This window comes from Dipodomys spectabilis, unplaced genomic scaffold (genome assembly GCF_019054845.1).
Source record: "Dipodomys spectabilis isolate Male_0828 unplaced genomic scaffold, ASM1905484v1 ptg000306l, whole genome shotgun sequence".
Lineage (NCBI taxonomy): Eukaryota > Metazoa > Chordata > Mammalia > Rodentia > Heteromyidae > Dipodomys > Dipodomys spectabilis.
Genome location: NW_024870983.1, coordinates 2,283,081 through 2,301,275, shown reverse-complemented (window position 1 = coordinate 2,301,275; position 18,195 = coordinate 2,283,081). Strand labels below are relative to the sequence as shown.

Below are 18,195 nucleotides of genomic sequence, written 5' to 3'. Positions count from 1 at the left end.
CTCTTGTAATACACATTTACTGGTATTTATTTTGTTGGGTTTTCACTTAATCTTTGAAGAGAACTATACTATTTTCATTTTCCATGGACTCTGACACTTCAGATAATTCATTTACCTCTTTGCATATCAGCCAGTATGTTTACTTTTACATTTATATACATACATATATATATATATATATATATATACACACACACACGCACCTTCTGTCTACCAAATATAAGGAAATTCATACAACCTAATTTTCTCTGGGTCCAGTTAATTTCACTTAATATGATTATTTCTAAGTCTTTCATTTTCCTTAAGAATGGTGCAATAAGGGCTGGGAAGGTGTCTTAGTGGTAGAGCGCTTGCCTTGCATGAATGAGGCCCTGGGTTTGATTTCTCAGCACCACATAAGCAAAAAGAAAAAAGCCGGAAGTGCACTGTCGCTCAAGTGGTTGAGCGCTAGCCTTGAGCTGAAGAGCTAAGGGACAGCGCCAGGGTCGCAGAGCTCAGGCCCCACGAATGGACAGCTCCCCTCCAAAAAAAGAATGGTGCAATATTATTCTTTCTGATTGATGAATAAAATTTGATTATGTATGTATATATACATACATACTTGTAAATAGGGATCAATAAAATTATATATATATATAATTCATATACACACACGCACACAATTCTTGATCCCTTTTGCAGTGAGAGACATCTGGGCTGATTCCATATGTTGGCTACAGAAAATAATGCAACAGTGAACATGATTGTGCTGGCACCTTCAGTGTGGTCTTGTTTCTGCTCTATTGGATAAATGCCAATAAGTGGAATTGCTGGATCATAGGGAGCTCTCTATTCAGTTTTCTGAGCAACCTCCATAGTGTTTTCCAAAGTCGTTGAACAAGATTACATTTCCACCAACAATGTAATAGAATTTCCTTTGGACCACTTCCCTATCAATATCTGTAATTGTTCGTTTTTTCATAATGGCATTGTAACAAAGGTGAGAAGAATCTCAGTGTTGTTTGGATTTGCATTTCTTTCATGGAGAGAGATATGTCTATTTGTCATTGTTACTTTTCTTCTAAGAAGTTCTCTTTAAGTCACTATCCCATATATTAATTGGGCTCTTGTTTATTTGAGGGTTTATTTGATCTGTAAATATGGGTTAGTTATGTAAACCCTTGTCTAATGCTTAGTAAGTAAAAATCTTCTTCCATTCTGTTCTCTTTCTATATACCCTGCTAACATTTTCCTTTGCCATGAAAAAACTCTTCAGTATGATGCAACTCTACTCACCCAGAAAAAAAATGATATTACACCATTCATAAGGAAATGGAAAGACTTGGAACAAACCTATATTAAGTGAAGAAAGTCAGACTCAAAGAAATATAGGTTGCCTGATTTCCCTCATTTGTTGTATTAGAATGTGCCTCTAATTATACAACTTAAAACACTTGGATGGTAAAAGAGAAAACATTTCATTTGGACATGATAAATTACATGGGATTCTAAATATTTATACAGTGAGATCAAAGGATGATGCCCTTTGGAGAGGATCACAAAGGCTCAATAGCTATATGAATATTATCATATAAAATAATGTTCATCAAATTGATCTCCAAGAAATGATAATAAGAGTTTTTTATTATTTTGCTTTTTCCATCTGAATTCGGATGCTGTTTTTTGTTTTAATTTCTGCACCTTTGGTCTTATATGAAAGTTTGGAAAGGGCAAGGGGAAACACAGAAATGGTGGGACAAAGGGTGAACAAATGTAGCAGTGCCACTCAATAGACACTACCTTGTAAATGAATGATACAACTTATGGGGAAGGGAGGTTGAAAGGGAAAAACTGGGAGAACATGAGGGAAGAGTTGACACTGTTGAAAAAGAAATGTGCTCATCATTTGACTTATGTAATTGGATCCCTTCTGTACATCATCTTTACAAATTAAAAATGGACCTCATAAACAGGCCAGAGTAGTTATATTAATTAGATAAAATTTGCTTTAAATTAAAATTGGTATAAAAGTAAAAAGAGACTAAAAAGGACATTCAAAGTTGATGAAGGAAAGTCTCCATCAGGGGGATATAACAATGCTAAATATCAATGCTCTGAATCCTAGATCTCTCAAATTCATCAGACAAATACTACTTGTCCAAAAAATATGCATACATCCAAATGCATTGTTGGTTGCTTGAACATGTCATTCTTACCTCTGGACAAGCCATCCAGGTCAAAATCTAGCAAAAAAATCAAAACCAAATACCTGGTTTGACAAGCTATACCTAACAGCTCATGGAACGTTCTCCAAAATATATTATATCTTAGATCACAAAGAAAATCTGTGAAAATTCAAAAATAAAAATGAAATTACTCCTTGTATCCTGTCAGACCACAATAAGACCAAATTAGATCTCAACATCAAAAGGCACCACAAAAAATTCTGAAACTCACAGAGACTGAATAACACATTGTTAAATCATCAGTGAGTCACTGAAGACATATGGAGGGAAGTTCCAACATTTATGGAATTTAGTGGAAGTGAACAGACAAAATAGTACCTCCTCTGGGACACAAGAACACAGGCAATACTCAGGAAAATTTATAGCTTTGACTATGTACTTCAACAAATTAGAACAATCTTAAATCAGCACTAATAATGCACCACTAGGTTCTTGCAAAACAGGAACAAGCCAATTCAAAAACTGTTAAATAGAAATCATACAAATTAGATTGAAGAAATAAATGAATTAGAGTCTCAGAAAAAAACTACAATCATAATTGACTTCTAATTACTAGTAGCTCAAAAATTCGCCCAATGAATGTAAATGTAGCTATTTTCAGAGATAGACTCAACCAGCTCAAACCAGTGAACAAAACACACTCGTATGATTCTAAGAAACAATATTTTGTTTGCCTTTTTAAAATAAATTTACTCTGTTATTAAGTTGATTTATAGAGGGATTACAATTACATGTGTCAGGTAATGAGTACATTTCCTTATATGAAATGTCTTCTGTTCCCTCATATTTTCCCATTCCCTCCCTTCTTTCCCCACCCATGTGTTAAATAGTTCACTTTCATCAATGTTCAAGGAACTCCACTGCTTCATTTTTTTCACCCTTTCCCTAAAGCTCTGTGCCCACCCCCACCTTCCTGAAGACGTAGAATGAATATACCATGTATAAGGTAAAGAAGACGGAATCATCTCAAACTATAAATAACAACTACATACACTAAACAAAAAATGGAGTCTTCTGTTTCCATACCTCATAGTTTGTTTCAGGATGTTTATGATGTTACATAAATGTAATTGTTTTTATAATAAGTCAATTCAGGGATTAAGGTGTGATAAACTTATAATTTTCTTTCTATTTAGTAATCCTTTTATTTTACATTAATGTTGTAAATAACACAATTCAAATCCTAGTGATATTAGAAGGTTCAGATTTAAAGTTAAATATTCAAAAGGTCTAATAGTTCCATTTTGGCAACCAAACTGAAAATAAGGCATGTTTTATCCGCAGAAATGTCATTATTTCATATGCAAAAAGTAATTTTACCTACATTTTCTCTTATATGTTAACATATTATCTGCTAATCAGAGAGATACAAAAAGATTTTTAATTATGATATGAAAAATGCATCGACATGAATGAATGAAATCAGCGAGTAGATGGCCCATAGCGGGGTGGTTCTGTTTTATATTTTCATTATTTTGAATGATCTGATGTTTTTTGTATGTGTGGAATTATGAATGTATTTTATATCTGGACAAGAAAGTTTGATTAATAGATCATCTGATACCCAATGTCTGGAACCTAACCTGAGTCAGAGTGCTAAGTATGTGTGTGTGTGTGTGTGTGTGTATGTGAGTGTGTGTGTGTGTGTGTGTGTGTGTGTGTGTGTGTGTGTGTGTATGTGTGTGGGTGTGGGTGTCTCTCTGTCTGCCTGCAAGTCTGGATTTAGAAGGAAGTATCTTATTTCCCTGAGGATATATACTTAATTCTATTAGGTATACTCCATTAATGACAGCAGATAAAGTTAATTAACATTTTGTGTTAATTAACATATTTATGTTCCTATGATTGCATGAACAAACTAAAAATTATGTTTGGGGTATGAGTTTTGTAAAAGGTCAGCTGAAAGTATAAACATTTGGAGTCTTGAGAAAGATATCAATGCCAATCATTTCAGTGTAGATAAATTTTGACAACACTTGCAGTGATAGGTAATCCTATATCAAAATTCAATATTTATTGATTTTTCCATAGCTACACTATTCTATAAATTTGTAGGAAAACAAGTTAAATTATGGAATCATAAAAGTAATGTGATTATTTATTGCAAACAGTTTTACAGTTAGGTCCTGATTGTAAGCGCTAGGATCAACAGAATAAAAAAAACACAATATACAACATGGAGTTAGATATTTTATAATGAAGCATATTTTAATGTACTCTACATTGTTAGAAAGACTAGAACGTTGGGTTAGCTTTATAACCTACCAAAATAAGTGATATTGTCAATTTATTAAGCAGAAAGGCTTACTCAGATTTACAAGATTGAATATTTCAGTGTATGTTCAGCTGGTTTTATTGCTTTGGGGGCCAGTGCCAAGAGAATGTCAAGGAAGGGAGTATGTCAAAGAGAAATGTTTTTTACGTAGAATGATTAAAAGATAAAAGAAGAAAGAAGATGAGAGTCTATTTTCTCATGTGTTTCACTCTGAAGAACTTAATCTCCAGAAGAACTCCACAGTCTGGGAGGAATTGGAATGTCATTTCGCTTAAACACATAGGTCTTCCTGGGGTATTCTAAAATGAAGTGGCAACATCTTCACCAATGATAATAACTTGTCCAGGGGTGGAAGCCACTAGATATTTCTATAAACTCTAATCAGATCTCAGCAGACTAAATATTTTATGGAATTCCTATTAAAATATTTTCTTGCAAACTAACTGGGTCTTCATAATGTGTATCTGTGTGTTTATATGTGTGTGTTTGAATAAACTATTAAAACAATGTGGCAGATAAAAGCATTAGTATGGTCTTTTGTTTTTCTTCTCATACTATGAAAGCCTGTCACAATTCCCAATCAAATCCCATCCAAGATTCAAACATTAATGCTGTCCCCAAATTTCTTTATGTTAACCTAAGTACATCCATCTCATTTCAGATGGCCATGGTATAGGAAAATTTTATGTCTTCCACTTACCTTGTCACCAAGGAAACAACGTACAATATTTCTTTTAAAAATACCTAGATTGTAGAACATCTTAGGCAGAAAATTGAAGGAGTATACATTATAGGATTTAATTTAAATATTTAGTCACATAAATGGATATTCTTTATCCCCAACTCAGAGCCCCTTTAAACTACATAATTGCACAACTCATCTATTACCATCTTCCATGAAGACAGTACTTGCTGTAAACAAACCAGATGTGGCGAACAAATTAACAAGTACACCATTGTTACATGCTGCTGTTCTAAAGCATGGAACTGAAAGAGCATTTAATGCCTGTGAAGAACTGGTTCTAATAATTATGGAAAGTGATTACTTTGCACCATAAATAGAAAAATCCACAGATGTTTCAAGTTGTGTTTTGTTGTTGGCATTTGTGAGATATATTTTGGAAAGCACAATGAATGAAAGCATGCTATTTTGTAAAACTTTGGTGGCGCATTTACTGAAATGTTTCAAATGAGAAGACAGACAATAGTGTGGGTAAGATGTGGTATGCAGCTTTAAATCCAGACAAGCAAAACAAAAATGGGAATTTTTTTCTTAACAAATGCTTTCTGATTATATTGTGCTATACACTATACTGTTGAAATAATCATTTCTTTGGAAAAGTAAGGAGAAAACACTGTCACCTGTTGAATTTCTTTTTAAACTGAATCTTAAATGTCAAGGTCAAAGAAATTTAAATGCCTTAAGAAAATATTATCAAGTATTACTTTCATTTTTCATAAAAAGTTAAGACAAACTGACAGACTGTTAGTCCATTAAGATTTATAAGTTTCCTGCTATATATTTCCAATTGTTCATCTTTTTTGGGGGGTGATATATATATAGATTTTAGAATGGCAACCTGGTCTTAACCATTCCCCACAAAATTTATGCTGTCATAGAATCAGAGAGTTTTTTGTTGTTGTTGTTGTTTTGTTTTGTTTAATTGGTTGGTCGTGGGGCTTGAACTCTGGGCCTCGGCGCTGGTCCTACATTCTTCAGCTCAAGGTGAGCACTCTACTGCTTGAGTCCCAGCGCCACTTCTGGTTTTCTAGTGGCTTATTGGAGATAAGAGTCTCAGGTGTTTAAGGATACAGGTGGACCTGTTGCAACAATGAGAGGTACAAGTTGTCATGTCCAAAACGAGCTTTACAACGTTGGTGTGCGGGGGGAGGGGTGGGGGGAAGGGGGGAAGGAGAAGGATTGGGATTGGGGGAGAGGGGGGAGGCTGGGAAGGGATGTGAAGGGTCAACCAAAGGAGGAGGCTGCAATGCTTGGTAAGAAATGTACGCATTATCCTGCCCATGTAATTGTAACTCCTCTGTACAGTATGTTCACAAATAAAATAAAATTAAATTAAAAAAATAAATAAAAAATCAAAAAAAAAAAAAAAGAGTCTCACAGACTTTCCTGCCTGGGCTGTCTTTGAACTGAGATCTCAGCCTCCTGAGTAGCTAGGATTACAAGCATGAGCCTCTGGTGCCCAGCCAGAGAATTTTATTTTATTAAATTAAGACAATAGTAGGCTTATTTTATGCCAACACAAAATATAAACACCAATGATATTTTTCCCTAAAAAAAAAAACACTCATAAAAAAATCATGAGATTCAGGGGAAGACGGCAGAGGAGAAGCTGAAGGCTAAACAAGCTCTCCCATAGAAAGCATTATAGTATTCCAGTGAACAGTCTTAGGCTACAGAGTCACACCAAGTGTGTCATCTCAATACAGAGAGTTTGCACAGAGGGAAAATCCAAGCAAGGAAACAGATCTGAACACATGCGGCTAGCCATGGCTGCAGTGTCAGAGTTGGTAGCAGAGACACTCGTATCAGCCATAACTACAGAGAGAATCTGGGACAAAGGCGCCAGATGTGGTGGGCAAGCAGATTCTACCCAACACAAGCAAGAACTGACAAGGAGCAGATATCTTCATCCTGCAGATCACAGACCAGAAACTGCCCAGGAACAAGACTCTGGCATGAGTAGAACCCTGATCTCCTCATTCCTTCTCAGGGAGCAGAGGAGGGAAGGACGCCCCCTACCACTGGACGCCTGCTACCACTGGAGATCTCTGTCTTTGATACTAACAAAGGCCAGGCTGAGCAACTAGCTCCAACTCAGGCCTTGGAAGAAAACAAAAGAGTAGTTTAGCAGGTCAGAGGAACCTTCCCTGACCTGCCAGGCTCAGTTCCACCCAGGGGAAAGTCAACCAACCCAGACAGAAAAATCTGCCCCCTGAAGAGTGACTTTCATCACTGTGTAAACAGAGCCAGAGGTTGCCCCTCCCTACAGCAGCCTAGACAAACAATTAAAACTCAGTAAACATAAACCCTTAGAATGGCTCCAAACTGGACTCTCTGAGAGTCTCAAGAGCTAGCCCATCAAGGAAAAGCTACTGATTGCTGAAAGGCCTCAACTCTACCCATAACCTAATCTCATCACAGCAACTCCAAACTAGAGGAAACTCCCATCTCCCTCTTTTGGGATACTCAAAGCAAATCTACCTCCCACTGAACTAGCCTGGGAGGAGGATCACAAAACAATGGGTTAGGTAAACCATTTTTCTGCCTGGTCAAACAAAGTGACTTAAGAAAACAATCAAGCCAAAGGAAAACCAAACTCCACAAGCAGACCAGAGACTCCACCAAGAGACTGGTTATGGACACGGGAGATACACAATCGTCCCATTGCCCCCATCCCCCCCCCAAAAAAAAATCAAAGAACTCTTTTTTAAATTTAATTTTATTTTTTATTGTGAGAATACAGTACAGAGGAGTTACAATTACATGGGCAAGATAACGAGTATATTTCTTATCAAGCATTTTTGCCTCCTTGTTGTTTCCCCTTCCCATCCCTTCCCATACTTCTCCCTTCTCCCTGTCCGGTCCTCCCCCACCCTCCACCAAAGTTGTTAAGTTAGTTTTTCGACATAATGAATTGTACATCTCATTGTTGCAATCAAAGAACTCTTATTTGAACCTTTTTAAAAATTTTTATTTTTTAAAATTGTTTTCTATTAATCTTATTTTCCTCCCATAATGTTTATTTTAGGTGCATACATGTATGTGTGTGTGTGTGTGTGTGTGTGTGTGTGCTTTTTTATCTCCTCTGTCCCTCAGCTCTTCAGCTCAAGGCTAGCGCTCTACCACTTGAGCCACAGCGCAGCTTCTGGCTTTATTCTTATGTGGTGCTGAGGAATCGAACCCACGTCCTCGAGCATGCAAGGCAAGTGCTCTACCACTGAGCCACCTTCCCAGCCGCCAAGTAACTAATTTTAAGAATTTTTATTTTTTAGTTTTCATTTCTCCTTACAATCTATCCTTTCTTCTCATCTTATCCTTTTCTTCTCTCAATATCATTTGTTTAAACTTACATAATTTTTAGACTTAAATTTAAGTCTAAATTTAAATTTTGTTTTTTCCATTTTTTCTTGTTCTTTTTTTTGTAATCTCTCTCCTATCATTCTATCCAAACCATTTCCCTCTCTAAGATTAGGACTTGGTTAAATACCACATTTTCTCGATTCATCCATCTACTGAGAGGCATCTGGGTTGATTCCATATCTTAGCTATGGTAAATAAAGTTGCAATATATATAGTTGTGTTGGTAGCATTAGTATGGTCTTGTTTGTGATCATTTGGGTAAATGTTCAAAAAGTAGATTGCTGGGTCATAGGGAAGTTCTAGGTGGAATCTTTTGAGGAACCTCCATACTCCTCCAAAGTGATTGAACAAGTTTCACTCCCACCAACAATGCAGTAAGGTTCCCTTCTGGCCACATCCCCTCAACGATCTGTTGTTATTAGAGTTCTCGATTATAGCCATTCTAAATGGGGTGAGATGGTATCTCAATGTTGTTTTGATTTGCTTTTCTTTTATGGATTGGGATGTTGAGCAATTCTTCATGTGTCTATCTGCCTTCCTTCTTTCCTTTTCAGGGAAGTTTCTCTTGAAGTCTTTAGTCCACTTATTTACTGGGAAGTTGTTTCTTTTAGGATTTGTTGTTGGGGGATTTAATGTTTTGAGTTCCACATATATTTTAGATATGAGACCGTTTTCTATTGTATGGCTAGCGAAGATCGTCTCCCAATCCATGGGCTTTCTATTGATCTTGCTAGCTATGTCCTTTGCCATGCAGAAGCTCTGCAATTTCATACAATCCCATTTATCCAACCTTTCTTTGATTTGTTGTGTTTCTGGGTCTCTATTAAGAAAATTTCCACCTCTACACAGTTGACCTATGGTATGTCCTACTCCATCCTGTAATGTATTCAGGGTGTCTGCTTTGACTCCGAGGTCTTTGATACATTTGGAGTTGATTCGGTACAGGATGATATATAAGGATATAGCTTTAGTTTTCTATGAGTGATTAACCAATTTTGCCAGCACTTTTACTGAAGAGGCTGGCTTTCTTCCATTCTATTTTTTATCTCCTTTATCAAAGATTAGGTGCCTATTGGTTTGTAGGCTCATTTCTGGATTTTCACTTCTATTCAATTGGTCCTGAGGTCTGTTCTTGTGCCAGTACCAAGCTGTTTTGTTTGCTAAGGCTTGGTAGTAGAGTTTGAAATTTGGTATTGATATTACTCCAGCACTGTTCTTTCTGTTAAGGATTGCTTATGCTACTCATTGCCTTTTATCATTCCATATGACTTTTTGGATTACCTCTTCTATTTCCTTGAAGAATGAGATTGAAATATTGATAGGTATTGCATTGAATTTGTAGATAGCCTTGGAAAATATTGCCATTTTCACGATCTTAATCCTTCCAATCCAGGATCAAGGGATTTTATTCACTTTCTACGTTCTGTTTTGATTTCCTTTTTTAGGTTTTTAAAGTTTTCATCATGGAGATCCTTTACTTCTTTGGTTAAGTTAATTCTTTGGTATTCTATTTTTTGGGGGGTTATTAAGAATGGAGTTGCTTTTCTGATTGCAGCCACGCTTTTCTAATTGTTGGCATACAGAAAAGCCACTGATTTTTGAGGGTTAATTTTATACCCTGATACATTGCCATAGTTTTGAATCAGCATGAGTAATTTGGGAGTGGAATCCATGGGATTCTTTAAATATAAGATCATGTCATCTGCAAAGAGGGAGAGTTTTACTTCATCTTTCCCTGTTTGGATCCCTTTTATGTTTTCATCTTTTCTTACTGCTGTAGCTAGGCATGTTAATAGTAAATTGAAGAGAAGTGGAGAGAGTGGACGTCCTTGTCTCGTTCCTGAGTTATGAGGAAATGTCTTTACTTTTTGAACACTAAGTATAATGCTGGCTGCAGGTTTGTCATATACAGTCTTTATTTTATTGTTAATGTTCCCTGGATTCCTAGTTTATCAAGAAACTTCATCATAAAGTGGTGTTAATTAATTGATTTGTGTATATTGAACCAGCTTTGCATCCCTGAATTGAATCCTGTTTGATCATGGTATGTAATTTTTTGGATGAATTGTTGAATTGTTTGGCCAAAATTTTGTTGAGATGTTTGGCATAAATGTTCATCAAAGTAATGGATGTATCATTCTCTTTCGTTGATGAGCTCCTGCCTGGTATTGGGATGAAGGTTATGATGGCTTCACAGATTTAGTTTGGTCGTGAACTTTCTCTTTCAATTTCCTTGAAGAGTTGGAGGAGTATTGGTATGAGCTCTGCTTTCAAGCCTTGTAGAATTCCGCTGTAAATCCATGTGGTCCTGGGCTTTTCTTAAGACAGGAGATCTCTTACTGCTTTTTCTATTTCAGTGCTTGATATGGGCCTGTTAAGATGGTTTAACTCATTTGCTCATTTTCAGTTGTTTTTGAGTTGAATCTGCTCACCCACTGTGTCTGGTGCCTCTGTGCTGGAGCCTCTCTGTTGTAGGTATGGTGGGGTGGCTATGACTGTCACCAAAGCTGCCTCAGCCATGGCTACAGCAACGGCACAGATGTGTTTCCTTCCCTGGATTTTCCCTCTCTAGCCAAACTCTGTACTGTGATGGCACACTTGGTGTGATACTCTAGCCTAGTACTGTTCGCTGGGACAATAAAACTGCTTTCTATGCGAGAGATTGTTTAGCCTACACCTTCTCCTTCACCATCTTCCCCACTTCTCATAAATATTTCCTTATTACAGGATTATTCTAGATTAGCTATTCTATGATTGATAATGGCCAAGATTGACAGAAAGATGAAGGAAAATTGTCTACACTTCCATGAGTTTCTGACTTCTGTTTCACAAAATGTTATAAAAGCTCTCCATGAGAAATCTAGCAGCTGCATTTCTAAATAGTCTTTGCGTGCTTACACTTTCTGATAATGTTTCAATTCAAGTACTTCTCCTTAGAGTCCCATACCATTCAATGATGCTGTATTAGATCTTTGTTACATCTTGAAGACAGCTCTTGGTGATTAAATTTGTGCTTTTCAAATTAGCTCTCGCAATTCCATCCACAAAATGCAGACAAAAATTATCTGAAATAAATTTGTATCTGTTGATATTGAATATATTTTATTTTCCATTTCAAACATAGAATGTAGTAAAAATTTTCACAGAAATTACACTGCACTAGGTTGTGGGCAGATTCTAATGAAAATAATATACTGTGTTTATGTAGAGAATTTGAGCTTCCAAAATTTTAGTATGCCTCTGCTCCTAAAACCAATACCTTACTTATATTGAGTGACAAATACAACTTGCTATAAGTACAGTTTTCCTTGTATGTTTTTAATATATATTTTATTGTAAAGATACTGTACAGAGAGGTTACAGTTACATAAATAAGGTAATGAGTACATTTTTATTGAGCATTTTTACAACCTCCTTTTTTTTCCCCTAATATTCCTTACCTTCACACATTCCCAAGACCTCCGTCCATCCCCCTCTAATAGTATCTTGCAAATCTCATTGTTACAATGGGTTAACCTGTATCCTTTCCTTGTGTCTTAAATGAAGAAATGCTGGCTTGCTTCATGCTGATTCTACTTGTGTAGACACACTTAAAAACACTTTCCATGTCCAAAAGCACATAAATGAAATGCACATCATCTTTTGTCAGTTGGTATAATTGTGTTCTATACATTTATTGACAGGATACAAATTATTCTCAAATTTTAATACATAAAAAACTTTCTTTTTTTCTCATTTTCTGGCCAGGACATCGGCACAACCTAAGTCAGCATTTTTCACTTTAGACTTTTCATATGTGTTAGTTAAATTTTGACCTGTGCTCCAGTCTTCTGGGGCGTCACTCATCTGCTTAGGAATTGATGCTGGCTGTTGGAAAAGAGCCCAAGTAAGGATGCCATTTAAAGCCTTATAACTTTATTCTTAACAAGGATATTGTCCTACTAATTTGGCTGTTGAGAGTGTCTACAAGAGCAAGCATTCCATGGGGAGCAGGGAGATACCATATGACCTATACTTTTTGAGATTTCCGAGTGACTTGCTATCACTTGCACTGCGTTTTTTCAAGTCGAATATCTCTAAACCTACCAGTTGGAAGATATAAGAGGAGTGGTAAAAGAACTCTTAGAGACAAATACATCTTCAACACATTTGTTTCCAAGCATTCTGTCTAAGGCATATTCAACAATTAGTGAAACTTGTGTTGGCTATATATGTGTCTTTTTCCATTTGTGCATGTGTACATATGTGTTCGTATGTGTGTATTTGTGTGTAGAGTAACATTCATGTTTACATATATGGGCCAATATACACACATATGCATATATAAATAAATATACATATATAAATATATGTGTATATATATCAGGTGTTCAGTGATTTAATCTAGAGTTCCCAGCACATTGTCCTTATCACAAAGTGTACATGATAAACTGCTGCTCTAAGTATCTGTGCTATATGAGGGGTATGCTTTGTACTCACTTCCCCCATTACCTTGTTTTTCATCCCTGTGAACAACTTCAGCCTACTTTCCATAGGATAGCTTTGTTTTTGTTACTTACTGATATTAAAAGAAAAAGGTTGTTTGTAAAAGAAAAAGAATTTTTAGGTCCCAGGCTAAAAGAATCTTAATAGTCTCAATGATTCATATGAGATAAAGTTTATAATAGTACTAAATGTGAAAAGGAATTCCTAGATCTGTTGTTTTGCCATTTAGAATGGCAAAGAATAATTTCACGTCACTGTTATAACTCTTAAAGAATGCAAGGGTAACTGATGGTCCCTATCATGTTCCCACAAAACCAGTGTACCCTGAAGGATAATAGTACATCCGCAGAAATTCTAAGTAGCAGACATGGAGCATGAAAGAGAAAGATCGGAAATGAGAGAGAGTGAAAGAGAGAGTAAAATATCATAATACTTAAAGTGCGTAACAGATAAACAAGAGGTGTATGAGAATATTCATATTGCTATCTTGAGACTCTACATATGCATTTCAAGGTATTTGATGTATGATATCTCATCAACATAAAATATAAAGTGATTTTGATAAAAAATAAAAATGCCTCAGAAGAAATTATAAATGCAAAAACATTCTTCACAGAAGCAAACTCTCAGAAATATTTCTTGACTTTGAAAAAGATGAATTCAATTTAGAAGTATGACAATTCAAAAAAATATAAAAATGTGTTCACATATTTCATTATAATACCCAAAGCAGAAAGCAAATATTGTTCAGATGATTTTTTAAATCACAGTTTCTCAGGTGCTGGGAAGGTGGCTCAGTGGTAGAGTTCTTGCCTTGCATGCATGAGGTCCTGGATTTCATTCCTCAGCATGACATAAGCAGAGAAAGATGAAAGTGGTGCTGTGTATCAAGTGATAGCGCTAACCTTGAACTGAAGAGCTGAGGGACAGTACCCAAGACCCAGATTTCAAGCCCCACAACCAACAAAACCAAAGCAAAACAAAAAAACAAAAAACAAAACAAAACACTGTTTCTCAATTTTGAAGCCTCAATTCTGTAATACCACTACTTCAGCTTAGGGTTAAGATTTTTAGGCGTGGACATTTATCAACACTCCTGATTCAGACTCTACTTGATAAAATTTTTAATCAATATTTTGTTTTTAGTTTTGCTCTTTGTACTTTCACATCCACCTATGAAAAATGGTATGGGCATCCCAATAATATTCTCAAAGTACCTCTTCATCACGACTCACAAAAATTTGTATTATATTACAAGGAAAAAATGCTATAAATAAAGAAAACAATAATTAAATATTAATGATTACTAAAATAAAAAAAAACAATTACCAGAGTTTTCAGTATTTGAATGTACATAGTAGATTTTACTATTTTCTCATATTCTTGTACATTTAAAACTGGATAAAGCTATGAGTAGCCTTTAAATTTACCCACTAAGATTAATATTTATAGTTCATTTCACCATTTGTATGTGGCTTATATCATTATTTGTTCATCACAAACATATAACGTAAGGGAGCCCTAAAGATTTAACCCGAACTGTGTACTTAAAATCTTAGCTCTTCACTCTGCTTCTTTACACAGTCTTTGCAACTTCTCATTAGTAAAGTTTCTATAAACTCTGAAATGAACATACTTACTAGTACATGCTAGCAGAAAAATTATATACTTCTTTGAAAAATTTTATGACCTGCCAAACAGCCTTAATTTTGCCATATATAAGCAAATCCCAAAATGAAACATTTAGAACATTAAAACTTTTAACAAACCTTAACAATTGCTGCAATGAACATTATGACAGATGCCTTGTGTAGAATAATTGAATTCCTCTTCCTACACATCTCATGAACAACAAATATCTGGAATTATTTTGTTTTTGGCGTGTCAATCTTGACTTTATTCTTAAATGTGTGCTTATGTAAGAAATACATGGTTCTAAAATTTCACAATTCTTTTTAACTTACTTTTTGTTGAATTGTCTAGTTTAAGAAAATCAATTACACTTTATATATAAAAAATGTTCTGTGCTCAATTTGGCTGCACATACACTAAAATTGGAAAATACGGAGAAGATTAGCATGGTCCCTGAAAAAGGATGACACGCAACTTAGTGAATCGTTCCATATTTTTACAACAACAGATCCTGGAAGGGATGTGGCCAGAAGGGAAGCCTACTGCATTCTTGGTGTGAGTGTACACTTGTACATCCACTTTGGAAAGCAGTTTGGAGGTTCCTCAAAAGACTCCACATAGAGCTCCCCTATTACACAGCAATCCCACTTTTCGGCATTCATCCAAATGATCACAAACAAGTCCATACTAAAACAACCAACACAACAATGTTTATTCTAGCATTATTTGCCATAGCTAAGATATGGAACCAACCCTGATGCCCCTCAGTAGAAGAATGGATCAAGAAAACGTTCTTTGTGTGTGTGTGTGTGTGTGTGTGTGTGTGTGTGTGTGTGTGTGTGTGTGTATGTGTGTGTGTGTGAGTGAATGTACACTTTCACAACCACTTTGGAAAGCAGTCTGGTGAGTCCTCAGAAAGCTAAATATTGACGTTCCTTATGGCCCACTCATACCACTTCTAGGCATCTATCCTGAACAAAAGTTACCAATATTCAAGGACACATGCACCTCCATGTTTATCACAGCACTGTTCACAATAGCCAGGATATGAAAACAACCCATATGTCCCACCAGAGATGAATGGATCCAAAAACTATAGTAACTGTACACAACGGAATATTTTCCAGTCAAGAGAAAGGACAAAATAATGGCATTAGCAGGGAAATCAATCAAGCTACAGGAAATCATGTTGAGTGAGCTAAGCCAAAAGCAAAGAGACAAACAGCACATGGTCTGCGTGATAAGTGGATGTTAAATCCAAAATGTAAGGTGATATGACAAAATTAACACTTAAGAAACCAAGAACTTCCACTCATCTGATTGAATCACGACTAAATAACCCCATTCTGCTGACCATATGTGCACACTGAAGTGAAACCAGGAAGACGACACAGAACTAGAGGGAATCAGGGAAAAACATACAACAGTTAGATCCATCAGCTGCACTGGACATTGACCAAAATGAACTAAGCAACTCAATATCACTGAAGGGAAGGAGGGAATAAGTGGGAAAGAGGGAACAGCTGATACTATGCAAAACAAAAGAAATATACATATTTCAAAACAAAAGAAGTATACATATGGAAGAAATAACTATGGCAAAGCTCATAGAACTCATAAATGTTGTAGACCATGCTAGACAATTTGCTCCATCAAAGTTAGAATGTGTTTGTGACTTTAACTAAGCATCACTATCCCACAATATTGTGAAATTTGGGAAATTATGTAACCACTTAATCACAATAAAAACATTTGAAAAAATGATGAAGGTGGAAAGCTAAGTTGCTCTAAAAAACAAAAAAAGGAAAATGTTCTCTGTGTATATGTGTACATACACACACACACATATATATATTATATATATATATACATATATATGTATATATATTTATTCTATGCCTCCGTCAGAAAGAATGACATTGCCCAATTTGTTAGGAAATGGAAAGACTTGGAAAAAAATTATATTAACTGATGTAAGCCAAGTCCAAAGAAACATAGGTCCCATGGTATCCCTTATTTGCAATAACTAGTATATGTCTGGGATAAGCAGAAAAGTTGAAAAGCTATGTGTATATGACTAGATAAGTTGATGTTAAGCTAAATGAACCCCGAGATAGAGACACAAGTGTTTTTTTTTTCTTTCTTGCTGTTTTTTCTCACATATTTATAATGTACGATGTGATTTTTTTTTACGTTCCTCCCCAACAGTATAACCCCCTTTTTCACTTTATTTGATGTTGGTGAATCTGCATCTTGTATATACACTTCTCTAATTTGGGGAGGGAAAGGGAAAAAAACAACATGCTTAAATAGGAATACAGTTTGACCCATTGTATAACAATAGATGCACAAGATATTATTTTGAAAAACGAACTTTATAATTTAGGCTGGGGACATTGTGTGGGGCTTGGGGGTGTGAGGAGTGTACTTGTGGAGGTGGAAGGGAAGGAATGGTGGGGAAAAAACAAAGGAGGAGGTAACAATGCTTGATAGGAAATGGACTTATTACTTTGATCATGTAACTATAACTACTCTGTACAGTATTTTTACAACAAAAATGTATAAAAATGTTTTGAGATGCAAGAGTTTATTTTGCCTATTTTACCTATATAATATCATTAACAATGAAATTACTGCAAAATACTGATTGAAGTTATTTTGAAAAAGTGAGTGTGTGTGCATTCCTGCGTGTTGGCATGCTCAGAGTTTGAAATCAGGGTTTCAAGGTCTCGCTACGTCTTTCTCTCTAGATTGGTGAGCTACTATATGAGCTACATCTCCATTCCTGGCCCTTTGCTAGTTCATTAAAATTTTTGAAAAATAATCTCATGAATATATTTTGCCCTGATTGGCTTCCAAATGTTATCCACAGATCTCAGGCTCCTGATTAGGTATTCCAATTAGTTAGGATTACAGGTGTAACAAACCAGCACAAGGCTTTCAGAATAATTTTAATAGTAGAAGAAAATTTACTTCACAGGGGCCTGTTTTATCATCTCCTAATTTTAAAGCATATTGGAGTGATTATATGTGAATTTTTTCATTCATGAATTCTTAAAATACAGTAAGTGATGATATTTAAAATATTTAGTACTTTTAAAAAACGATATTGGAACTATGGGACAGAAGAAATTTGCCTCTCTTCAGACAATAATTTATAAGCGCAACTCTGTGCATGATAACCCAATGTCACCAACACAGTCTGTGTTGAAGACAAAATGTAACAGAAAAAAATCACCATGGGCAATAATTGCTATGCTATTATTCCTTGGATATTCAATGAATATTGAATATCCAATATTCAATATCCAATTCAATGAATATTGAATTGAGAGTATCAGAGAATGGAGAGAATTTATCTACCTTTTGTGTATTGCTGAAAGACTTCTGGAAAATTTGACTCATTTCCTTCCACACTGTGTGTCTTGGGCCATGGTCTTACTGCCTTTAATTACAATTTTTCCCAACACTGAAAT

The 18,195-nt window shown here is 35.5% G+C and overlaps 1 non-coding gene across 1 annotated transcript; it reads left to right on the top strand.

Annotated features, from left to right (window-relative positions):
• The first annotated feature begins 15,111 nt into the window (after positions 1-15,111).
• Positions 15,112-15,217, top strand: LOC122127637. Its single transcript, XR_006151230.1, has one exon. It is a non-coding gene; the product is annotated as a U6 spliceosomal RNA (small nuclear RNA).
• The last annotated feature ends 2,978 nt before the right edge of the window (positions 15,218-18,195 follow it).